This window comes from Diplotaxodon limnothrissa, linkage group LG8 (assembly GCF_057381915.1).
Source record: "Diplotaxodon limnothrissa isolate DT_005_m linkage group LG8, D_limnothrissa_male_GT1.1, whole genome shotgun sequence".
Lineage (NCBI taxonomy): Eukaryota > Metazoa > Chordata > Actinopteri > Cichliformes > Cichlidae > Diplotaxodon > Diplotaxodon limnothrissa.
In genome coordinates, this window is record NC_140603.1 from 20,856,168 (window position 1) to 20,882,642 (window position 26,475).

The window sequence follows — 26,475 nt, forward strand, 5'->3', positions numbered from 1 at the left end:
GGACCAGGCGAAGCACAGGCTGGAGCTGCAGCAGGCGAAACAAAAGCCAAAGTCGAGGCTGGGCCAGACGAGGACGAAGGCTCTGAGGCTGGGCCAGACAAGGACGAAGGCTCTGAGGCTGGGCCGGGCGTGGGTGCAGCTGAGGCAGAGGCCGGGCCGGGCGTGGGTGCAGCTGAGGCAGAGGCCGGGCCGGGCGAAGCTGAAGCCTCTGGCTGGAGACAGGCCGGGCCAGCGGGTGCGGAAACCCATGGCTGAGGAGCGGCCGGGCCAGCGGGTGCGGAAACCCCTGGCTGAGAAGCAGGAGAGCTCACAGCTGGCTCTGGGTGCTGTGGCTGCAGGTCCGGGAACTGAACAGGATGGTAGACGGGCGACTGGGCTACAGGCTGGACAGGGGCAGCTTGAGCTACAGGTGAGTGGACAGGAGCAGACTGAGCTACAGGTGAGTGGACAGGAGCAGACTGAGCTACAGGTGAGTGGACAGGAGCAGACTGAGCTACAGGTGACTGGAGGGCAGGAGGAGACTGAACTGCAGGTGAGGGAACTGACTGGAGTGGAAGCTGAACAGCAGGTGCGGGAACTGACTGGAGTGGAGATGCTAAGGGATGAACAGGGGTAGGTGAGGCTGACGACGGAGCTGAGGTTGGTGTGGCTACTGGCTGAGCTACAGATTGAGCTAGTGACGGAGATAAAATTACGGCTTGGGCTAGTAAGGCTGGTGCCTGGGCAGGGGACAGTTCAGCTAATCTAACTAGGGATAGTGCGAGGGCGTGAAAGGCTGGGTCAGGAGGTGGATGAAGTGGTGACGTAGCAGGTGAACCGGTTAGCTCTTCCAAGTCTCTAGGGAGGTCAGGCTGGGTTCTGGCTGCCCTCAGCCTGGGCGCTGGGACGGGCACGGAAGGCGGCTGGACACCAGTCACCCCCACCACTGGGAATTGCTGAAAATAGTCCATTTTATGGCGGCGTGTGCGCCGCTTTCTCCGGGAAGAGGAAGCGGCCGGGATAAACAGCTGAGCCTCTGGCGCGGTAGCCTCCGTTGAGCCGAGGTGGGAGGCGTAGCCGTTGTGCCGTGGCGATGGTGGAGGTCCGGCGAATGAGGCGGCAGGTGTGTGAGCGAGGAGCGGAGCGGCGAGAGAGGGAGCGGCCGCAACGCGGCGTGAAACGTCCACTCTCCGCGGCAAATGCTCCGGTGCAGGTGAGGCAGCAGGTGGGGGAACGCGGCGTCTCCGAGGCCCGCCCAGAGCCAAGCGAGTGCCCTCGAAGACGTGCTCTCGCTCCGCGAAGAGCCGCTGTCTCTCCTTGAGTTTTTCAGCCCACAAGGAGAGCGCTACCTCCTGCCGCTCGTAGAGGTCCGAGTCCGCTGGGTCAAAAGCGTGTCTTCTTGGCACGGGTCGTGTCATTCTGTCAGAGGTTGTGTGTGGAGGCGTGGAAGAGATGACCCAAACGCTGGACTCACGGTGCAGAAATGAAGAGGATTTATTGGAGGGTGAGTGAACAAAGCAGGACCGATGGAGTGACTGGCTGGCTGAAAGACTGGAAGAATGGCTGGCTGACTAACTGAACATACAGACGGAGGGACGACATGAACATCAACATCAATGACACGACAGAGAACTGGTGAAACCGAGGAACTTAAATACACAGGTTGAATGATGACAATGATTGGAAACAGGTGAGTACAGGGCTGAACATAATCTGACTAATGACACGGGAGACAAGCTGACACGGGAAAAAACAGGAAGTGAGAACATTAATGTGGCGAACCAAACTGAACATGAACAAACTGAAATCACTGGGTCAACGACCCAGGAACCCTGACAATCGCTTAAGAACCTTGATTCAGTCAATTAAATGTCTGCTGAGATCAGGGAAAGGCAACAGTCTCAATCTCAGTCACTAAAACAAAGCACTTCCAAAGTGTTCAGCAATGAGCGCTCCTCACACAGAGAAACTATGAACAAGTGGGTCACAGGGAAAAGTTAAACGGTTGCAAAGTAGACAATGGCACGTGTTTGATCAAATGTGGTCTTTACTGTGTGTTTACTGAAGCTGTAAATGGTTATTTCACTCAGTGCATCAGAAGTGGTGCCCAAATCAAGAAAAGACCCGTTTATGAAAGCCGATTGTCACTTTAACAGACTGTTTTTCTATTTCCAAAGAGTGAGACGATGCTCATGAGTCCTGCATGAATTGATGGCTTCAATACTGTTTTTCCTCCTACTCCTCTCTCTATACTATATCTTGTTTCAAAGGCGAGAGCAGCCCAAGAGGGTGCTTGTGTTTTTCTTCCTTTGTTTCCAGTCTTTCTGTATCAGAGTGAGAAGGTGGTAGCAACTCCCACAAGGGAGATAGAGCTGGAGTTGTAGACTGCTGGCAGAGCGCTAAAGCAAAGAAATGCTGCACCGTCTGACCAGCGACATAAAAACAATGCCCCTCCTGCCTCCTTTACCTTGTCCTGCTTCATCTGCAAAGCAAACCTGCAGCCATAGATTCTTCCTTGGTCACCTGGCTGTTCTTACTGTTTCACCAGCCTGTGAAGGGTTTACCAGAGGTGAAAGACTTCATAATGTGATAAAGACAAGCAAGGCAGAGAAAAAGAAGGAGATCCTTTAGCCAGCAGCAAATTAGAGGTGGATGTGACAAGCCCTTATGTGTGACAAGAAAGAACCTGTATTTGCATTTTTAGCCCTCATTCTTCATCTCGTTCCCTCATCTTTGCTTCCTCCGTCTCATAATAAGGAAAAAGCAATGTGTGAGGGGGCGGGGGGGGGGCATATACACAGAGGAATCCAGGGAGGAAAAAGAGAGCACATTACTATTGGGAGGGGAAAATGATTAAAGGGTAAGATGAACACAATCTGCTGGTTCCAGAGGAAAAGGGAAGGAATTTCCAGAACCAATAAGCAAAGCATCACAAGTAGACCTGCCTTCATGTTATTCAACCATGACCGTGCTGGCCAAAGCACATTTTCTACATCCGACTTTTTGCACTAGCATGTATGTTTCATACACAGCCAACCATTAGAAGTCCTTGAATATTGATTTTTTTGTAAGGCACTGCTATCTTCCAATTATTGAAAATATTACAGATTTGATACAGAATTGCACATGTGGGCTTCTGATTGTTGCAGTTAACCAGGTCTAACAGTGTTACGATGACTCGGTTGCAAAGGCCTCTCGAGGCGAAACGGGCTAAGAGAAAGAGAAGGAAAAACAGCAACATCAATAATGAAGTGAAGGAGACGGGAGGAAGAAAACAAAGCCGTTCATAACAAATGAGAAAACAGGCAGAGCGTCTCATTGCGAGAACGCTAACGACAATCAATTAGCAATTCCTCATGATCTTGGGTGCGTCGGAGTATAAGGTGTCTTAATGAGTCCCATTTCCATTAGCTGCTCGACTCGAGAGGCATAAGGAGGAGGCTGCTTCCACCAGCTCCTCCATCTCAATGCCTAATGACTGCGAGAGTGGATTACTCCATCAATTCCTTGCTTCTCTTTGTTTATCCCCAGCGTAAATAATGGTCAACCATTACAATGCATTAAGCGGGCCACTCTACACAGAGCGAATGAGAGCGAGAAAGAGGAGCACAAGTGCTCCAGCAGCATCCTTCAGTGATCTCCAGGAAATCGGCTAATACCAGGCATGCCATGTGGCGGCAGGGCGGGGGTCGGGGTTGTGGGGTGCGGCATCTGATGCTTGTTGAATATTTGGCTGGTGTTTACTGGGCGCTATGTTTAAAGAAAAGCATCAAAAAGGTAAGAACAGAGCACAGAGTGAGCCATATTACCCTAAAAGATTAGTTCAATAAAACCACAACCCACGCAGAAAATAACCCGATAGGCTATCTGTGCAAGCTGCTCATTACAACCCATAGCTACATTTTTAATCCCTGGTCAATCCCCAAAGCTCTTGTGGCTGCAGGTTGTGATGCTATTACAGAGGTAAAAAGTCTGTGAGAGTGGGATACTGGGGTGTGGGACCTGAGATGCTATGTGCACCTATCTGTTTTTGCACTTTCATAAAACAAAAATCAGTTGAAAACAGGCCGAATTATCTATTTTGATGCTCTGACTATCACAGCCTAAACTAGTTTTGCCTCCATTGTATTTTCTGACAGAATGACCCTTTAAAAAAAGTTACCCGTTTAACTCTTTGGATGATTCATAAATATCTTAGATATAATCTGTACTTTTTATGTCAGTTTGCTCTGATTCGAATCTTACACAATCAACACCACACAGAGTACTGTTCGAGTAATACGACCCAAATAATCTCTCCTCCTTGTTGCAACGCCTTCACCCCGGATTGTATCGATCAATATTTCACCCAAGGCCCCGTCCCTCCATTTCTATTTCGCTCTCTTACTCTCGTTTCCCCTCGTGTCATAGCACCGGACAGGATAAAAATTAAACGCATCAGCAGAAAAACACACAAGTGGAAATGATAGCGCTGCTCAGGCCACTCGGGTCATGAATTCAGCTAACTGTGCTTATCACAGGCTCCAGCTATTAGTCTTAATAGCTGCTGTGACAAACCGCCTTGAGAGGAGATGGGTTCTGCTTCTCGGGGCTTACCACAGACAGGTGATTCTCATCTGTGGTCTCTTCATGTCACACAGCAGAGCGAACTGTCTGCCAGATTATTGTAGCAAAACATCAGAAGCAGGCGGTCTATTATATATACCAGAGCCATATGTTTTTTCCCATACTCAGCATCCATCAAGGACAAAGTAAGTATTCAATTAACTGATGATTTAAAGACCTCAAACAATTATACGAGGAAAGCCAGTGAATGTTCTTTGGATATGCCACATGCTTGTCCAGCAAAAGTCCAGCAGTTTATCTCAGTTCTTTAATAGTTTTACTGTCTTTTAGCTAATTGTTTTGGGTTTGTTTGTTGGAACATTTTGGTGTGCTCTTCCAGCAATAACACAGACATTTATTAATGCTCATCGCAGACTGCTGTCTGATCATTCAGCTGGAAAAGTTTCATAATATTTCTTTGCAGAAAATTGATAACCAGTCACTTTCACTTCTCAAGCCTGCAGCTTAAATAACTTCTCATTCATCACTACTGAACAAATACAGCTTGTATTACATTGCACTTTTCTTCCGGTGGAGAATCGACTACAGCTCTGCAGTATTTAAGGCAAACACAATCATTTATTTCTCCCTACGTGAGAATGCTCCTAGACTACGGCGTAAAAAGAAAACGTTGCTGGGGCCAAGAAACGTTAGTGGCATAAAGCCGTACAGAGAAAAATGATTTTTTTTCCCCTCTCAAATAAAGGTTACTTTCTGCAGCCCTTCAAGGAGCCGTGCTGTGCTGCCACACAGCCGGTGGATGGAGCGGCAAAGTAAAAGTGTTAAGCTAGGTGCCTTACAAAGTAAAAACCACATGAAAGCAGCGCATAGAATAACATAAGAAGTTGGCCCGCATCAACACCCCCGCAGAACAGAAAAACCATTGAACACACCAAAGTCCTGGGTGCCCTTTAACGTGAAGCCAGACATTGGCTGTTTCGAAAACAAATGTCAGGCAGTCTTTTCAGGCAGAGTCCTTTCCCACGAGCTACGGCTATCCTCCACTTCTTGACAAACGACCAAGCTTGTGTCTGGGACCATGTCAACAAGTTGCTTTGTTTAGACGGTAGGGATGGGGGACTACTTTGATGCACTTTGAAGCATGTCTTCCTTTACTGTCGAGACCTGGTTTTAGGTTTGGATTGGGAGAGAGGACACACTTGTGCCTCCACTCATGGGCAATACTCAGGCTAATGCTTTTGTCGCTGCGGTGCTTTGAGCCTAAATTAAATAAGAGTCTACAATTTCTCACATTTAAGGATGCTATATAAGCTGCAGACCACAAAGAGAGGTGGCAGAAGCTGTAGAGAACGGTTACCGCGACTAAGACGAGGCAGTATATTTAACAAATATGAGGTTCAGAAATGTGGGGCAGAATAGGGTGTATAGCTCCAGATTTGAGTGTAGAACAATGGAAGTATGTGCTGATTTCTGGCCTGAACAATGGCAGGATGACATGAAGCCTGACAAAGACACATAGAGCAGCAGGATCTACAGTGCAGACAGGAGAAGCAGTTTCACAGAGTAAAAACACTGCCAAAAAACATCTCATCTTCCTTTTTCCGCTTCCAACATCTTTTATGTGTTCTGGCACCTCTGGCACTCATAAGTCAAAAGTGAGCAGTCAAACTTTAAGCAGCACTGTGAGCACAGCCTTGTCTATTGAAATGAGCCAGTCACTGCTTAAAAATTGGGCGTGAGCTAAAAAAAAACAAAAATCTTCACGGGAAGGTGTCAACAGTTTCTATCCAAACGCAGTGCATATTTTTATCCAACTTAACAGGAAATTTTCACAAGAAAATGTGAAAAAATAGACATTTCCAACCAAGACTTTGATGCAAATATAAGTCTTTGGGTGCTTTAGAATTAAACCACCCAAAGCCTTTCCAATCGGATGCCATGAAACGTCTGCAGAAGAGAAGGGCTCAACTTTATGACAAAGGTATGAGAGCATCTGTCACACCTTGAAACCATGTGGAAACCAGTGGAAATATGTAATTTTTTTTTTTTTTTTACTGTATTCATTTCAGGAACAGCACAGACTTTTTGGTGGTCCACTAACATCTGTTGCAATTTTCCATCTGTCCAGTGTGGAGAAACCTCACATCAATGTTTAAAATGTACACATCTTCCACATTTTTAAATATTTTATTAATTATCTAAGCCTGTTTCCACTGCAATCTGTTGTTGTTTTCTATATTAATAGAAAAACTTCTCCACCTCAGGGAACTATTTTGACAACTTGAAAAGATATAAAAACAGGGCACATGGAAAAGGACATAAGGTTATAGTAGATTTACATATTAATTTGGAGCCAGCATTTTTATTTAAAAAATATGTTTTAACAGGGAATAAAATGATAAATAAGTTCAATCAAACCATGGTTTGTGGGCACCAGTTAAGACAAACATGATTTTATGAGGTTGTGTCTAAATTATCAGCATTTCTAAGCATAAAGTTGATAAAATAATAACACAATTATAAAGCAAACAAAAGCTATACAAAAACAGTTGTGCTAAATGGGGAAGGTAATGAAATCTCTTGTCTCCCATATGCCACTGAAGGCACTCAAAGTGCCCTTCATTATTAATGTCCTCAGAGCAGCATTTGAAGCAGCTTTGCTTCTCTTATCAATCATTCATCTGCTTTCCATTGAACACGCTCTGATTCTCTAGTGTCAAATCAGACTTAAAGTGGCTGAAGGACCACCAATCTCAGGTTTTACTTTAATTAAACAAGGCCGTGAACCTCCAACACTTGCTTGCAGTGCCACACAAATGGGCCCTGAGTCATTTGTTATATTAAGCGCCCGTCTGCCTATCGGTTTGACTCGTATCTGCACAACCTTCTGGTTTTTGTCAACACTGAAAACTTGAGATTCAATCAAAACAAAATCATGTCGAAAAAAAATGGGTGGAAAAACAAATATGTGTATTCAGCCAAAGCTGCTTCCTTCTCCCTTTCCTACCTCGCTCTCTGTCTGAACAAGATCCCATTTCTCTGTACTGCAGCAGGCGTTTGGTTAACAGCAAACATAACCAAACTTTGTGGTCTGCCCTTCTGTGAAGTTGAATCGAAAGCATATCGTGCGGAGTTCTTCAGTGGCAATCTCCAATTACCTTCTGCATACAAGCGTTCACTGCTCTGGAACTTTTCCATTTCATTATTGCACTCAAGCTGCCCCCATCGAAAGCCAACCGGCAGCAGCGGCAGTGGCAGCAACACAGCAGACCGTGTCATCCGTGCACAGCAGGGGGATCCTTCCAAGCTGCAGAGAATTCCTCGTTTTTGTCTGGGGGAAAAAGATTCATGTCTATACAAACCACAGGTGCAAGTGATTTAAAAAAAAAAATAGCGTAATGGGGCAGGGGTAACGTTCAGGTCCCCCTCGGCTTTGTTTGTCGCAGTTTATTCAGTAGGTCAGCTTTCCCATACTTTCATTAAGAGGTAAAACAGTGGAGGCTAAAACAACTGCCTTTTTCTGTCGCCCGCAGGAAATGTTTCAGCTCAGTGCCTCACGCTCAGAAAACCTCTGATGAAATCATTCGCCAGCCCTCACAATGGATTTGGGAAAGTCGAATGAGGGCTTATTTGATGCAACTTCCACTCAAGAGGCCAATTCAGCCTCACCAATCAATACTAATCAACAGGGAGATGACAGGAGATGAAATTCCCTCTGCTGCAGCCAACGTAAAGCGCACAGGCTCTTCTCTCTCAAATAACTGAGTCTTCCTACTCAAATATAGCGTACTTATTCTTTCCTTTCCTCGAGTATTCCTGCAGGAAGTATTCTTTAAACTCAAATCATACCCACAAAATTGTTATTTTTCTTATTTTTCTATGATCACTAAACAGCTGAACACGCATGATGCAAACTAAACTTTCCCTATCAAAATCAGCTGCATCTCAAATGCTGATACTTCAGAATAAGCTCCAAACAAGACTTTTAAGTTATAAACCTCTATAACTTAGTGCAATGTAACCATTTAACTAACAAACAGACTTAGCTGCAATCCATCACTGATCAAAGCTCACTGCAACACCATGCAAATGAGTAATCTACAGCACAGACGTGTTTACATTATCGAGCTCTGTCTGAGTACAGCCTGTAGAGGGGGGCCTTTCATCTTAAGAACCAACAAAGAGCATGAGCTTTTCATCTTACCAGGAAGCATATATTTAATGAGACAACCTCTGCAATCTCTGCTGCCATGCAAAGAGTCTGACCCTGCACCGCGGCTCGGCAGCGCTGCCGAACAACAGTCACGGCAGTCTAGACGAGGCCAAGCGTCAACTGGGGCCTCCCGAAAGCTCTTGTAATGCACAAGGAATTTGGTGCGATTTCCCCAGAGCGGAGGGGAAACGCATGAGTGAAAGTAAAGAGGGGGCGAGATCCCCGCAGAGGTCAGAGCGTGTCCCTGGAGGTGTCAGGGAGAGTAAATGGGCATGACTGCAGTACACAGGGTTATACTCGCTCTCCTCCCTCCCTCCCTCCTTCTCCCTCGTCGTCTTCGTGGGGTGCCCACTCTGACTCGTCCCCAAGCACCTCAAAGCGAAAAGCAGCACAGCTCTGCTCGCATGCCACACAAATTGGAACAGGAAATGGTTGTCAGCTCCGGGCACAATCACCACCTTATTTTCCAACAATAAAAAAAGTCCAAAAAACAAAAAAAAGATAACGTTAAAGAGGATCTCTCGGACGACACGGGGATGGTGCTTGTCTGATGACTGTAGAGACGGCTGCTGGTTGTCTGCACGGCTGGCTGAAGGCTGACACCAGTATAAAGGCACATGAATATTCAGTGACCAAGTAAATGAAGCAGATAGCACTTGACATGTTTAACATCCACCTTTGGCACCTTCTCTCTGCAAAGCCAACAAGGTGAAGCAGCAGAACAAATATGTTGGTTGTTGGTAGGCGGCAACAATCCCTGCTGATGAATTGGATGCTTTCGAACAAAGAGAATGAGCTTCAGTGGGCGAGCTACATCAAAATAAGCCGGACTTAGAAAAGCAATCTGGTTTCCTCAGTGGGATTTGAGTTGCTAAATTGCTACTTTTTGGAGACAGGCATTAAAATAAAAATTGTAGCATGATACCTTGCAATATGCTGACATTTCCATTCTTAGAAAAGCATGTTTCCCCCAACTATAATCCCTGCTGGTATCAAAATGTTTGCTCTCTAAATATTTACCAACCCAGAGTCACATCTAAAGCCGAACACAGGCACCTTGAGACTTCCTTTTTTTCCCCCCCAAGTGTTGTGTCCCAAAGGAAATGCAGTGAAAGCACTACAGACTATCTGGCAAGTGAGTAAACTAAGCACACGATGCATTCCTCCAACAACTCAAACAGCTCTGAGAAAGCAAAAGAAAAAAATCTGCCACCAACAAACTGCACTTCTTGAAATTGTACCTGTGTGAGAGAGGAGGAGAATTCATGTGGTTACATGCATGCAGTTTTGATGCCGAAAAACGGACACAGTGGTGCAAAATATTACTGCAATTGGTAAAGTAATGTAAATATTGACACGTTGATAGTGCTCACCAGTGCTTATCCGGCTGACCTGACCGATGACAGCCATTTAACATCTGCTCAGTAATATTCCAGGGTTAAATAGGTGGTTGACTAAAATTTTCCGCATCTCTCTCTCCATGCTCGGGGACTTTAAAGCATGGAAACTGTAACTCCAGACTTTTCAGAGCTACCTTTTAAGCCTGCTATTGGACAGTAAATCAGTGCTGGGATTCCCTGATTGTCATCAGGCGCTTGATTCGTGCATCACAATCATTGGTTCATTCACACTTGTGTGACTACCAGCTGGCTAATAAGACCCAATCAATTAAGCAACACTTCTCATTACGCCTTAAGTTGAATTTTTTTAAACTATTTGTTAGGACAACAATATTTAAGACTTCAAATATCAATGATCAAAACTCTGTCTGATTAGTAAAGCATTTCATTTAACCTCAGATTCTTTCCCAATTACTCTGCTGATGCACCAGCCCAGCTTCTTGCTCGTGTGGTAAACTCTAATATTGTTGATCTAAGATTTAACATCATGTTAACATTTATGCGAGATTAGCTCTCTGCAGATTTCTTACTTGAATTCTTCGGCTTCCTCAAAGAAGATTTAAGCCTTTCCAGCCAAATCCAGTTATACAATAATTTGTAATAAATGGTAAATGGGCTGGTACTTATATACTTTTATACTCAATTTGAGCACTCAAAGAGCTTACTTACTACAAGTGCCTTTTTAAAAAATACATAAACACTCCAGTAAATTCCTTGGGGGCAACTCGGGGTTCAGTGTCTTGGCTGAAAATACTTCAACATATAGACTGAAGGAGGCACGGCTCGGAACAACAACCTGCTGATCAGCAGATACCCTGCAAATATGGCACATTTTCAGTGAAGCAGTGCTACTTGTGCTGTGGACACGGGTTCAAGGAAACAAAATTTTCACTGAATTCATCACCTTCTGGTCTAGGACATGCAAATGCCACTTGCCACACTGATTTATGATATCACATGATGGTGGCACGATTGCTAAAACCAGGTAGTTTTCGGCACTCACTGTGTTATTCGGTAAGATTTTTGGTGTAGTATTCCCTTAACGGTATTGGTTAGCCGTTAGCATGCTCCACATGATCGAATACATAAACGTGTATTCACACAAACACATGCAAGAAAAACAAGAGGAGCCATGAATTAATTAAGAGGTCAGTGCTTCTGGACAAAACAAAGTAACACACACACACACAAAAACACATACTCTATCCCCCCCCCACTACTCAGTGCACCCTGCCTCCTGATAAGCTGGTTTGCCAAGCTTGCTAGTGCCACTGATGGCTCCGTTTGCACAAGCGCTCCATTGTTGCTGTGCAGAGTGGACAACTGCACTTTGGACCTTTCAGAGGGGAAAGCCTTTTATTATGTTTCCCTTAAGGGCATCCACTGTGTTTTATCTGCAACCTGCCAGCCACACACACTTTAAACACAGCATTAAGGATATTCAAGGATAGAAAACATAAACAGGAGCTGCTGCGTATCCTGCGCTCCCGCTGTTAAGTAGTGTACAGTCAGTTTTTTCCTGGGTGCTGATTTTTTTTCTCCTTCCGGAGCTTTAAAAGACTCATAAAAGGCAGCTGAATTATCTGTGTTGCTGGAACCTGATCCACTGCCGGCTGACCTTTTCCCACAAAGCAATATTAAACATAATAGTTGGGCTGAGTTAAGTGATTGCAATTTATGAGTCCATTTAACTTGATTCAATATTGGATGACAAATGATTACCTCTGTGAAGTAAAGCTTACGTACACAAAAATAACCCCAGCTACACACAAACGCAGAGCTTTATCAAACTTAACAATCAGCTCAGTGTCTGTCGGCTGCAAGTCTGGCTCAGCGGAGGGCTGAACAGAATTTTAAAAATGCATGACAAGACTAGAAGTAGAGGAAGAAGGAGAGGTTGCATATTAAATACACACAGATACCCTCATCTCCTCTTCTTCTTTTTTTTGGCTCCAGCTCCATTAAGTTAAAACTGATGCGTATTGAATAGATGTTTCCTCAAAATTTGGTCAACTGGCCAAATGGATTAAGTATATGAAATTCATTTTCCTGAGTGCATTGAGGAAGTGTCAAAATGAAACATTTTCAATTTAGCCCCTTAAGGTCCAAGATTTCTTCATCCTCCTGTACAACAAGCTGCTTACGCTGCAAAAACAGGCCGCAACACGTTGCTAAACGTGGCCCAGGCCTTAAATTAGCCCAACACAATCCACATATTTGATTCACTATTGCAGCCTGAGAAGAGTTACATGACTTTCAGGCATCCAGCTCAGACTATAAAGAAACAATGTAGCCTACTTTGCACACTCCTCACTGCTCTCTTTTCAGCCACATCCTCTTGGATTTTATGACTCTGGTTAAAATGCAACCATTAAATATTCATGTGTGAGGGCTTTCACCCGTGAAGCAGCTTCCCCCTCTCGCTCTCTCTCTTTCTGTGCGAGCTTTAGAGAAAGTGAGAAACTTTTTGATTTTAACTGACAGGAGCTAAATATTAAAAAAGAAGCTTTGGGAGTTCGGCAAAGTATAGACTACTCCTCTCCAATATCCTCCTCGGCTGATATGAGCCTTGCCTTCTTGGCTTTCATCCTCATTGTTCTTAAAATCTCACACTGTAGTGAGACTTGTCGAGTAAATTAACATGACAATACAAACTGTGGAGATTAATGAAAATAAATACTCCGTAGCCGAACAATGACGTTATGAAAATTGATGGTTGACAGTCATTCCAAAAACAATAGAGTTTCTTTTCTTTCTTTTCTTTTTTGGTCATCAGCAAGCATCACATCACACGCATCATAAACTGTATCTTTGAACAATATTGCTCATTAATTTTTCACTTGTTGTCTCGGCTGTTTATTATGCAAAACATTTCAAACTATCAGCAGCAAAAGTAATGACACAAATAATTCATAGTTTCCTTCTTAGAAGTACTGGCAAGCTCAAATCCATAATATATAGCAGGTTAAGAGAGTGTATAAAAATTAGGTATGAAATTATGTCTTCAGGTATAGACAGCAGCATAAATAAGGCTGAAATGTGATTTTGCTGCAGTGAACATTAGGGAAATTTCCAAAGCTTTATTTGGGTAGATGTTATTCGCATACAAATCAAGGGATGCAACATTCAGGGCTTCTCCAAACAAGTGATTTTCTAGACAAATGAAGCAACTGCTCCGACATGTGAGGCTTGCATCCAGTCTTTGTGCTCAAGAGTGGCAGAACGCATGTATGACAACTCGCTGCTGTAAGTTGATTTAACTGCTGAAAATTCATGAGGGACGAGTAAAATGAAACCTAACAATACTATTGTTGTCTGAGAGCAGCCGAAGTGCAAGCAGCATGAAAAGTTTATTCATTCTGAACTAATCTTTTTAGTGACTTGGGAGTAACGATTCGTACCACTTACTAATGAGTGAGGAGCCCAGCTAATCATGAGGATATTTATGAATCTCACTGTGGCAGCTAAGTCCTGCCATAGGCAAGAGTACAGTCCATCACTATCGTAGTTTGGACGCCGAGTGTATGTGAAACATGCAAAACCAATTACTCTTTCATCAGCCTCTCCTGCTTTGGCACTCAGCAGCTGATTGACACACACACACTTTTCTCTCGCACTTTCCTGAAAGAAGCCCCTTCCCAGAAAAAGAGTCAAACTTTCCATCGGTGCTCATCGCCGTCTTTGATTCCAGACAAATGAGAAAACAAAATGCGCAGGACGGCTTGTGAAACACGAAGCCTTTCAGAGGTATTCTTTCACTTTTGGAAGGCTGCCTGCCCTTTTGAAAGGGATTTTCTTCAAAGCAAACATCGCTGACATTACCCATTCTGCACCCAATTAAAATTTATTGAACACATGTAGAAAACACTGTACCGCCAATATCAGGCACAACTAGCTTGTCACAAACAAACAAATACAGCGATCACAAGGACAAAAAAATAAATAAAAAGAATCCTTTCCCGGCCTTTTGAGTTCATAACCAGCATTTAATCCGCTGTAATGATTTACAATATGACAAGTCGGGCAAAATTTACTGTGACAGATTGAATGGGGCCCAACATAAATATAATTACAGCTCACATGATCTTCTCCACCTCCCTCCTCCGAAGGAAGTGCACACAAAGACGACGAAGGATACGCAGCCCGCAGTAATTTGCTTTTTCAATTTGCTCCTTGACATCAGCTGGTGCCAGAAAAATAAAATCAAGAGCAGCAAAGCCACAAAGTGCTGAGGATTTAACGGTGAACTCAGGTGGTCCTTGTTACAGCAAAGCCACGTTGTGGTGTTTGACCTCAAGCAAAACCTCAGAGTTAACGTAAAAGCGGTAACTCTTAACTTCCTGTTTAGGGATCAGTGCGTTTAAACAGAGTTCAGGAGGCGTGGTGTTACACTCATGCTGATGGTTAAAATAATACTCTGGCTCACTTCTTTAGCTCTCGCTGAACTGCTTAAAAGTCTTTGAACATTTAGCCAGCACAAATCTAATGTGACACCTCAGAAAAACACTGATACTGGCCAATATATCTGTGCATCCCAAATTAATAAAATTATTGTCATTAAGCCATTTCTTGGATAATTGCTTAACTGTTAAAAGCCAGCTTGAAATACTTCCCCTCTAAGCAGGTTAAACTTTATTTCTGAGTTAAAACATCATTCAGTTTAGAACTTACAGATGCCATCAGAAGCTCTCTGACAACTGGGATAGATACTTCTCTGGCATTTTATGGACTAAATAATTAAATCACTTAATCAAGAGAATGGCTGATGCTGAGAGACAGCAAGACAGCGCGTGATTACTTAGTCTTAAAGACGTCTAGAAAGGTAGAAATCTCCACATCAGAGAGGATAAACATTTGTCGATATGCACAAATGCTGTCGAAGAGCTAAAGAAATATAGGCAGTTTTAAAGGGATGCAAAAACAAATAGCACTTTACAAAGTAGTTTAACGGCCCGACTACTCTCCAAAGAAAGAAGTCGTAAACTTTGTGAGAGGTGGCGACACACAGGGGTAATTCTCTGAAAGAATCCCGCTGTGACTCCCACCCACCCATCCCGAGAACACCCCAGATTTGGTTTCGCATTCCTGCCTCACAGATAACGCAGACGCACACAAGAAAAAGAGATGAGACGCAGACACTTTTTCTGACCTCGCACTATTTCATCTCACTGACGATGTTTACGCCATGAGTCAAGCGCAAGGATATCTCCTCTCTTGTTCTTCCTCCAAGATGTGAAGGATCAACCACTCCCTGGCACCCCTCGACAGCCTCCCCCCTTCCATCACCCTCCATGCTAATGTAATACACATTAGTGAAACCAGCCGCACACTGTGCACTTCCACAGTGACACGGAGGATGCTGGGCCCTCGGGTGAGCCATCTCTCTCTATCCCTCCCTCCCTCCCTCCCTGACTCTCTCCACATGCCAGGCACATCACGGGCACAGCCTCGCACCACAGCGTCTGTGACTCAAACATGCCCTCGTTTCGGAGCAGATGGTCAAAAATAGCGTCCACTGTCAACATTTTTGTAAGCCGTGGGACCCATTGGGCCACACACGGTATGCCAGGAAGAAGTGCAATATACGTGTGCGCGCGTGTAAAAATAATCTGGTCAGTTACAGTTTTTCTCGGTTTGATACTGACAAAGTGAGAACACCCTGTTGTTGCAAAAGAGCTTATGCAATCGGCACCTATAAATAGGAGTGTGAAGTGTTTCTGCATATGTGTCGCACTGCATGTTTACATTCAGGAACACTGCCCAATTAATTAGCATTCATCATCAGCAGTGGTGGCTGTTAGGATATCACTGATTACTATTAGTGTGAAAGAAATCTATTGTCTGCGGTCGCGGTTCATTTGCAGAAGCCAAAGGATGAAGGAACGTAAAGAAACATGGAGGACATGTTTACACTAGAGTTATTTAAAGCACTCTAGGATCTTTGCCTGTAATTTACATAAAATGCTAGATGGTCAGATATGATGAAATGTCTGTGTGCTGCAGATAAAAGTAATAGTAATGTAAATGTATAGAAATTTTGGATTTGTGCTACATCATGCTTTGAGTGATGCAAACCAGGTGTACTCTCACAGCTATGCCAAATTAGCTGAGGGCTACACCTGACCCTGGTGTTTTGGTAAATATTTGCTTACTTTGGAGCAAATCTGCACCACGGAAATGTCAGACTTTAGCTTTCTGCAGTGCCTGTTTACACTACTGACAACATTTGTCTGCCTCATATTAACACTGAAGAGAGGTCTGAGATTTGAGGATTATGAGATGGGAAGTTACAGAGCTTAAATCTCAATCAACTGAAAATTGTGTACAAATAAGGCAAACTCAGAACAGAAGGCGTGCTTTTTGCGACCTATAATGCATCAGTCGCATGTTAAGGGTTAACATATTCCACCCTATCCAGCACCGAGACCTCTCTCGTGATCTTCTTTCTCTGCCGACAGCTGTCACGTCAGTGTATCAGCTCCGGTCTGTGATGCATGCCTTGCACCTGGGTAACCGACCGCACACAGACACGGCGTTAGCATGAGGGTACAGTGTAAGCTGACACACAGGCTGTGGGTGTGGTGTCACGGCTGTCCACACTTCATCATCAGTAAAGACTTTGTTTGAGCAGGGAGGAGAAAATAAAGTATGATTGGGTCACAAAAGAAACAAAAATCATTATGGATTAAAAACGCAGCAAGAGAATTGTAGCTCCGGTAAACAGATGCTTAAAGGATTATTCAATTAAACAGTTGATCAGCAGCTGTAAAGAGCTTCTGTAGTGTGATGACTTTTTCTGTTTTCTATAATTGAAAACTGAATGTGTTTTGGTTTTGGACTGTTGGTTGCACAAAGCAAGCAATCTGAAGATGTCACCTTGGACCTCGGCAGTTTGTGCAAGCTGTTTTTTTCTATTTGTGCCAATTTTAAAGATTCAAACGTTAAATTATCAAGAAGAAAAAAACGATAAATGAATAAATAAATCAGCTTTTGAGTCTTTGGTGAGATGGATTTGCAAACAGGGCAAAAAAAGGACTTAAATAGGAGCAAAGAGAAGATCAGCATTTTTTTTTATTAATTTATTTTCTTGCCAAAAACTGCACAAATATGAAAAATCCCTAAAAAGCAAGCCTGGTTGCTTACTCAGAGTACACATCTGGCTATAACTGCTGTAATCTGCCATGTTCAGATTTTATGAAGGCTGCTGATGGTTTTGCACTGCTTCTCTGTGTGTGCACATGTATTTTTGTTACCTTGTCATGCTTATAAATTTAGGGTCTTGTCTGGCTGATTTGTGATAATACTATGGAAGTCAAGTTCTACCTGTTCATCTGTAATAATATATCCAGTATCTTGTATATTTTGAAGCAAGGGCAGGATTTTCATACATGCTAATTTTACAAAGGTAACCTCACAGTGAGTACACAAGTGCTCTTAACATGCACAGCAGGCAAAAGGCTTGCAAAGATTTATGTGTCTATTCTTGTCTGAGTGCTTTAAATGAAGTGGAAAAGCATGCATTATAACCCACCAATCAAAATATATTAATGCAAATTTTATATTTAGTCTGTTGTTGGGTTGTTGTCTTATGCCAGCATCAATCAGATTTAATCAAACTGCACACAAGCAGTACCGACGATGACAATTTATAAGCGTGAAACTCACAAATACTCAAAGATCCCATGAGAATAAAAGCCATGGAGCCCTATCTACTTTGGGTCACCTGCACGCTTTGCCGCAGTGACTATGCAAAGGAGAACAGGTGAAATGCAAAACAACACTTAAGCAGAACGCGTCTTTTGTGTCAACATACGGCAACAGATGAATGAGAGATGGGGCAACATGTCAGGGATTTTATCTACTTATGTTTTACATCTCGATAGCAAACTTGAAAAGATCTGACATTTGTGTTTGGGAAGGGAGGGGGCGTGGGGGGTGGGGGTGCTTGGGAAAGAGATTACCCTCAGACCTTTTCTTTGAGCGCAGGAGAGAATGGGGGAAGGACATTCCCTGTGTATTAGTAAATCCCAGTTAATTTTCCCTGTCACAGAACAATAAGATATGGACCCCCGTGGGCTCTGTTGAATGTAATTCCACCACTTGCTCAGAATCACCTTCATTACTCATCAGAGATGTAGATCTCTCTGTCTCCCCGAAAAAAGAAAAAAAAAATCCTCTGGAGCGCACACTAGACACTGATGCTTCAGCAGAGCCCTCTCGGGAGCCTTCCCGGTGCCCATTTCTTGATAGTGAGATTACACCTCTTGAGACATTTTCAAATTTTGAGAGCTAGTTTCTCGGTCTTTGCTCACATTTAAGAGGGGAATATGCCTGCTATGCAACACTTGGAAGATTTGACGGGATCCTCGGTTGGACCTTGTTTAAATTTATAAAGGCTGAGACTTTATAGAACCGGATGTTTTCCAAGATCCAGAGCCTTTCATTTACACTTAACACTGCGACAATGCACTGTCATCATCCGCGTCTGTTTTTCACAGCATGTCACATTTAACATGCATGAGCCTGCGACTGGTGGGGACCCCACAAAGCTCCAATTACATCCAGTGTGGGTTAAGACTCACAGATTGTATTCTTTTTTTTCTTTTGCTTTTTGCACAGCTATTTTTCAGTTTGCGCTCTAATTTGTCCACTGAAATTCTAAAACCCTGCTGACAACAACAAACATGCAAACAAAGAATTAGTAGATTTTAATTGCACTTTAATTATGAGCAATAAAGGAAGGAATTGTTTTCATAATCAATTAACAGTTATAATGCTGGGAATTCTTAGAAAAAGATTTGACTGACATCTTTAAGGAGATTGTTTTGTCCATTTGGTTGTCTGAATATTTAACTTACTCTGCAGAAAGTATTTGTATAACTTTTAACAAAAATAAATAAGTAGAAAATCAGTTAATCGATTAACCCTTTCATCTGTTTTAGATTTAAAAAATGTATTTTAATTTCACATTTGCTTCCCATGCCTACCAACGAGCACAAACAACTAAACAAAACTTGAATGTAATCTATATTTTTAATGATGTTGTGCCTTCTATGAAGCTAACCCTGCTGTCTTTAAACCTATTAATCAGACGGTGTGTGTCTTCTGTTCTGGCAAACTTCCCCTCCAGCATGGCTGCAGCTGTAAGAGGAGGCAAGCCTATTGTTCAGACTAACAAGGGGCACAGAGGTCACATGCATTTTCACAAGAGCTTTGCCAGAGGGGTTGGGGAAGCAAGCAGCACACTGGTCTGTTTGGTATGGATCTACACTAAAGCTTTTTCTATAAAGTCACATCGTTCCGAGTCTATTATAAAAGGGGATAGATTAGATTAGGTGAGATTATGTAGAGGGGCTCTTTAAAAAGAGCAAAAATAACACACTCAGTACTTAGCAGGCAAGTCAACAGTGGGATTAAGCCCAAAGAGCATGCTGAAATCCAATGCTAATATGCACAATGGTCATCCTTTCACCGGCTCACATTTAAATGCTCTCAAACGTGGTGACTTTGGATTTCTCAAGCGATGTTAATAGTTACAGCAGCAACTGAAAATCAGACTCGGGCTGTGTTATCGCTTTCTGCCATAAAACTGAAATTTCACAAATCTAAAAAATCCAAAGAGCTATTTATTTTGCCTCTCCTGCATCAAACTGTCATCTCTGTCTTCCCTCCTGTCAAGCCATCTCTCGCTCTCTCTCGGTGTGAGTACAGTTTGTACAATAACAACTCCTATCACCAATGCAACCGAAAATATGCACAAAGTGGTTGCACACGCTAACATGATTAAATGATGTGCGGTCTGGCGTCACTCCCAGCACCTCTCCCATCCCTCGCTATGCTCTGTATCTCCCTCCTGCACAAAGCAAGTACGCACACACACACACACACACATACAGATTCCCTTTCCCTGAGCTGTGTTTTGAAAATAGAAGCTTCATATTAACAGTCAACAGTCAAGCTGACAGGTACAGTCAGAGCATTCTATCCACCATAAAACCCCTCAGTGAATATCTGCGCGGTACACATGTTACTGCAGCTCCGTGTCACAGAGGTGGAGCGTCGCGAATCATCACACACACACGAGGAATGCAGAATAACATATGGAAGAAGAATACGCTGGTATGATGTAGCGCAAATGGTTATTTTGTTATTCAGATCAGCTGCATTCAGTTCCCTTTACCGAAACAGTACAAGATGTGTAAAAAAGATACTATAGGTAAAATATGTTTTCTGTGTTGTAGCTGGCTACGGTGGAAGTCAGTTTCAAGCCTTTATGCTGCCCTGTGATTAACGTGTCTCAACCTGAGGGTCAAGATCCTTTAATGTGAGTCCAATCTGAAGCAACATGTCTTACATAGACTATTTTGTTTATTTTGATTGATTATTTATCAACAACCAACCTGTTGCTCCCTCCCCCAAGTCTGTTTTTGCTGTGTGTATAGTCTTGTTGAAAAGGACATTCTTTTTCCCCACTCTCACCATGTGATTGCTACAGCAGATCCCTGAAGTTCTTAACAACTTCCCATACAGTTAATTCTGTTTATTTTAAGTGAGAAAATGGATTTCTTCCTCACCACATTCGCTGATCATACTAAGTAATCGTAAAATGAATTTAAATGTTAGAGGTCACCATGTGTGAAATGTTACCTGTTGCATTTTTGGCGCTTCCACTTAGTCACAATAAGCCACGAGGACCAATAAGGGCTTCATTTGTAACAATGTGTTGCTTTTCATCAGTTTTGTATGTAAAATTTATATCTGCAGAGGATTCGAAGTAGCTTGAGTAATGCATTTAGTTACTTTCCAGCACGAGTTACAATCTCAAAGTCACAGCAACACTGCACAAGGTTGTAATTACTCACAACTAACATAACAGGACTATTAAGTGCTGTTTGACACAAAGGTAAACCTCATGATTAAACTGCTATATCTACCAAGTGACATACTTTCTACCCCTCGACTCTCCTTACCATTTGAAAATAGCCATACCAGCAGGGTGATTCATCCCAAGAGTTTATTCTCTTGAGTAAAGACAACACAAAAAGGACCTTGAGCGAAACCTACACAAACCTCCCACAGGCTCTGACCGCGGAGGAAGAGCTTTCGGTTGCTTACTCGTTCACCTTTTTTCTGTTAGACTGCTTCAGAGAGCTCGCCATACACAGGAGCCGCTCACTGCAAGTGGAATTCCCAAGCTGAATCAATAACATTATGATATTATACACAAGCTAACAGGCCTATTTACCAGCTATTTACGTACATACTGTTGGTAAAAAGAGGCTTAGACTGCAAACCTTTGGGACTGGTTTTCTTTTACTGTTGTATTACAGATCAAAGTGGTCATATTTCCTTTCTGAAAACAGCATTTATTCCTAAAGTTTTTGGGTGTATTTCTGTGTCACGCCTCATGTGTCATGCGTTGGATTTCTTTCAGATGAAAGAAGCATATGATACACAGGATTGTAGTAAGTGAGATCAGCTAGTTAAGACACACCAGCTCTCGGTCTTCTCACAGGCTGACCAGCAGTGCTGCTGGAGGTAATGAGGCCTCTTGTGTGTCCTCTCTGATCTGAGAGTTGAATAATTTCCCATGTGGCACAGTCATTTCCAGCTTCCGCCTTTACTCTCAGCCCGTCGGGCGGGTGGGACAGCAAGAGCAGAACCCTCCACCCTGCGCTGACAACGTGTTGCCATTGGCAGCCTTACGGTGCCACATGCAAACCTAAGCCAGCCTGGAGTCTGGACAAAAAGAAAAGATTTGCTCAAGTGTGTAGAAGATGCTTTATGTATGATTTAATTTAAAAATATATATATTTAGCTTCTCTTTATTTTTAGATTTTGTTCACTAATACGTGTATCTGCAGAAACTTGTCCTTTTCACGACTTTAGTTTGTTGTGTCGACAGTTTCCATTGGTCAGCAAGAAACTGAGAGTTAATAAATGGTCTACTTCAGCACTCAGACACACGTGCTGGGTTGCAGATCTCTGTTTCAATGTGTCTTTTGTTTGACGGCTGGTGTTTCAACATCCTCAACTTGAATAGAAGAAGGTCAGCCTGGTGGGGTCTGTGGTTATTCAGGAGCCCAACCTGGGGCCCCACAGAGGTGGGGTGATGGGGAAGGAGGGGACAGGACCTCCTCTGTCTGACCAAAATTGTTCCAATAATTGAAAGTTTTAATTTTCCCAAATACAGGCACTCATTCAGTGTTTATGTGCCATCAAGTGCTTGTGAATCAGCCAATGATAGCCTCCTTCTTTGACATCAACTCAAATCTTTCATTCAGCTGTTATCTCAAATTCCGAAAACAGCAAAGTGAAGAAACTCAACAAGACCCTTGAAATTACATGGCAAACATGTAAATAAGCAAGCGAGGGTGCTTAATAACTGCAGTCCCCACGGAGGTTTTTTATGACCCCCATATGTGGCTCGGTGCAAAACACTCTGCTCGCAGGACAAACTTGGATGCTGCAGCAGCTAAAAGTAGATATGAGCCGAATGAACTTTTCAACAGCATAACACAAAAGCAGGAAGAGCTCTCCTGTGCATCTTAATAGGGGGACGAGAAACATCTGCACAGATATGTTTGCTTGCTTGATGCTCCAAAACTTGCATTTTGTAACAGAAAAGAAAATTACAGATGACAGAAACTCTCACTCGCTCTCCTCTCTCTCTCTCAGTCACAATGGTTAGGAAGTAGAACAGGAGCAGAGTCAAGCTTACTTTTTTTCCACTTGGCCATGCTTTTTTGCTTCCTGGACAGATGTACTGCAAGTGAAAGGCAACCTAGTTCTAAATGAGAGAGCCCCCCCCCCAACCCCAACCGGTTCCATATATTCAGACAGCTGGAATTTTGGGAGTCAACTTGTTAAACCTCTATGAAGCGCTAATGACCTACAGCAACAAGATAACTGCAGGCTGTCACAGACATGCTTGCTTTTTTCCCATTATCATTTAATAGTATACATGTGCTGTTGATATCAAAGTTCGGAAATTATGATTTTATGTGACATTCATTGAAAAATCCCGAACAGTGCTGTGACCGTTATTACCACGTCCAGTTATTCTACAGCTTGCACGTATCACCCAAAAACCCATTTTAGACAGACCATGTGCTTTGTGCGCATCAAGAAGCTGAAGGTAAAGCAAACCCCACATCATGAAATGACGCACACACGCGCACCCAGACACGGTTCATTCTGCGAGCGAGAGCCATACAGCCTGCTACAGTGTAGCCTCCAAGCCCCAGCGCGTTGGAGATCAACGCGGCATCTGTTACTAACGAAATGCACAACCTGCTTATTAACAGCCCGCCGGTTCAGTCCCGACGCCACGAAGCGGCGTGATAGTAAATAAAAAGCTGCGGTTTATTATTACAGGCTCCGACGTGCCGCTCGGTGCCAGTTCAAGTGGTCACTCTATTGTTGAGAAACAATCTGAGCTAAAGTGGAAACAAAACCTTTTCCGAGACAAGAGCCTCGCAGCGCGACACCGGGAACAAGCAACGTTAAGTTTGCAGCTACTCACCGGGTTATTAAGCGCAGAAAGTCCTCGGTAATTTTCGACTCTTGCTTTTTTTAAATATCTTCCCCCCTCGCGGCCACTGAGAATGGGCTCGGCGTCAGTGGGTGAGTAACTGAATAGACTCGGAGAGAGCACAGTAAGTTGAAGTGTCAAATTACATTGGCTATTCTATTACCAAAGGGACCCATGCTCGGTGGCTGCTGACAAAATGTGTCGCGGAGTATACACGCGGAGAAGCCATCAGGAGAGAGCCGGGAGCGGAGTCGGACTGTCGCTCAGCACAGCGGCCATATGGTATCTGGATGTGCTGGAGCGACCCGCTCTGATTGTGGCTCTGACCGGGTCTACCGCATTGTGTAGTTATGATTTGGGGATGTTTAAACAGGAAGGTACATTTAGATTCAATAATGAGGCTGTTAAAGCGTCATTGCTGGGTATTTTAGTTTGCATTTCGATACTGATTTAATAAATGCTATTTATGACAGTTTCTAAGGAAGTATTAACTCTAATGGCCTCTAATAAATTAGGTTTAGACTGATCAGAATAGACGAAAATATATGTTTTTAAACATGACAGCAACTACTTCCGCAAGTACTTGGCCACTGATGCTAATAATAATAATAATAATAATAATAATAATAATAATAATAATAATAGTGGCAGTGAAATAAATAAAATAACCATGCAAGGACAATAATATTTCCCTCTGTAGCATAATCTGTCAGTTTATCAGCTGCATTATTATAAGCTAAACATCTAAACATAATTAATAATGGGTTTAGTGCCTATTTAATGATCTAATAAATAGCAGTAAGAACGTGCACGGTCTACGACGAGCGCATTAGCGCACACGCGCGCTGTCACGCAGCGATCCTTTCCGGCGCTGACGCCACCCTCCATGTTTTGCAGGTCGCCGCTCTCTGATGGAAAGCTCTGAATAACAAAGACATGTTTGAGAGCAGCAGCGGCATCAGCAGCAGCAGCAGCAGGCTGGGCTGAGAGCTGACGTCAAGGAGCCATGACTGTGCCAAGCAGCATCCAGACTCCCGGCCACCACACACGCAAACAAACACACATTGACCTGCTGCTCCTCACTGTGGCCTGTTTGGAAGCAGCCATGTCAAAAGTTAGAAATACAGCGCCCTGCTTGCTGTGAGTGACTCTTCACCTGCGATCATGGTCAAACACGAGTTTTCTTAAGATCGCACTTGTATTATAATTACAAGTCATCACACAACAGAAAGGCAACATTTCATCTATCTGGACAGTCTATCTACCCCAGCTGTCTAAGTTAGAGGGAGGGATGGGCGTAACAATAGGCGCCATGTGTCCTGCTAAAAGGTGACAGGAAGCATTGATTTCAGTCTGTCCCAAGCTTGTAAGCCAACTGTGAATTAGCCAGGGATGAATACATCCCTTTAAGGGAGATCGTAGACAGCTGATTAGCAGCAGTTACTTCAGGAAACAGGATCAAAGTTTTGATTGCAGGATACCAAAGCTCCATCAATTTTACTGAGATGTTAATTGCAATAAAGCCCTCTAGTGTTCAATGCGTGATTGTTGCAAGGTGCACAATAAACAGCAAAAATCTTTAGTATGCAAGAAACCACTTTATTAAATGATTGTGTGTAACAAACAACTGTTTGGCAAGCAGACAAAAAGCAAAGCAAATCACTAGCAGTTTGGTTTGATTAAAGCCAGCCCAGCCAGATAATGGTTTTTAAGCTACTTTAGTGCTCAGCTGTTATATTCTTTTATACTTGTTGACTTCTAATCATCAAAATGCTACTTTTTGAAAATCTAAAATGTCATTTGAAAATGTTCTAATACTTTAGATCATTATTTTCAGGTAATATTCAGTGCATTTTGGAGCCTCCCTGCTTCTTAAATTCTTAAATTGCTACTTTTTAATGAGGCTAATTCTGTTAAGTGAGTCACACCCAGCTGAAAGAACTACAAGTATGCAGTGATTACCTTTTTTTCACGCACGTGAGCTACCAAATTCAGCAGATTCATGCTCCATCAGAATGTGGAGCGTGATTCACATTTCACCCTGAATTTCTGACTTCATTATTTATAATTCTCAGTAGTTTTGTAGATTAATATTTGGCTATCATGATATTAAATCTTTACTCTGGTAAATGATTGGGATTTTTTAAAAGGAATCAACCACACAGACCTGTGATCTCAATGTTGTAACACCTCCCGAGAGATGTTCCGATGAACGCCAGTGCAAGACAGAAGCATTGATCCAATTAGAGGGGAATTTTCCTCATCACAACTGGTTCAAGGAGACCTAGTCAAGCACAGTCTGTCTGCGAATGCTTATAAAATCATATGCAAAGTGATGCTCAGTGGTGCAGCATCATCTGGCTTGAGTGCAGACTCTGTGTGACATCAGATTTACTCGATATGCTTTACTGGCAGGGGCGTGCTGGTCCAGCAGTTAACAGTGTCACACCACAGCGAGACACACACAGGTTTGATTGCTGGATTTTTCTGAATGAAGCTTCTGTATCCCATTGTGTTGACTCTGGTTTCATTCTCTTGTCAGCGGTGTATAAAGCTTGAACTCGCAAGGAGGCACTAAGGACAGCAGAAGTGGAGATCATGTAAAATTCTGCTGAGTTAAATATACGTGAATCAACATTTTTATACCAACCATAAAAATACATCAGTTCTATCTATCTATCTATCTATCTATCTATCTATCTATCTATCTATCTATCTATCTATCTATCTATCTATCTATCTATCTATCTATCTATCTATCTATCTATCTATCTATCTATCTA

At 43.1% G+C, this 26,475-nt stretch overlaps 1 protein-coding gene across 1 annotated transcript in view; it reads right to left on the reverse strand.

Annotated features, from left to right (window-relative positions):
* LOC146626823 (zinc finger MIZ domain-containing protein 1-like) overlaps positions 1–23,779 on the reverse strand; it is a 109,150-nt gene extending 85,371 nt beyond the window's left edge. The window contains exon 1 of the mRNA XM_085361474.1: positions 23,684–23,779. The gene's annotated coding sequence lies outside the window, so the exon portion shown is untranslated. The remainder of the gene's footprint in view (positions 1–23,683) is intronic.
* Positions 23,780–26,475: the final 2,696 nt, after the last annotated feature.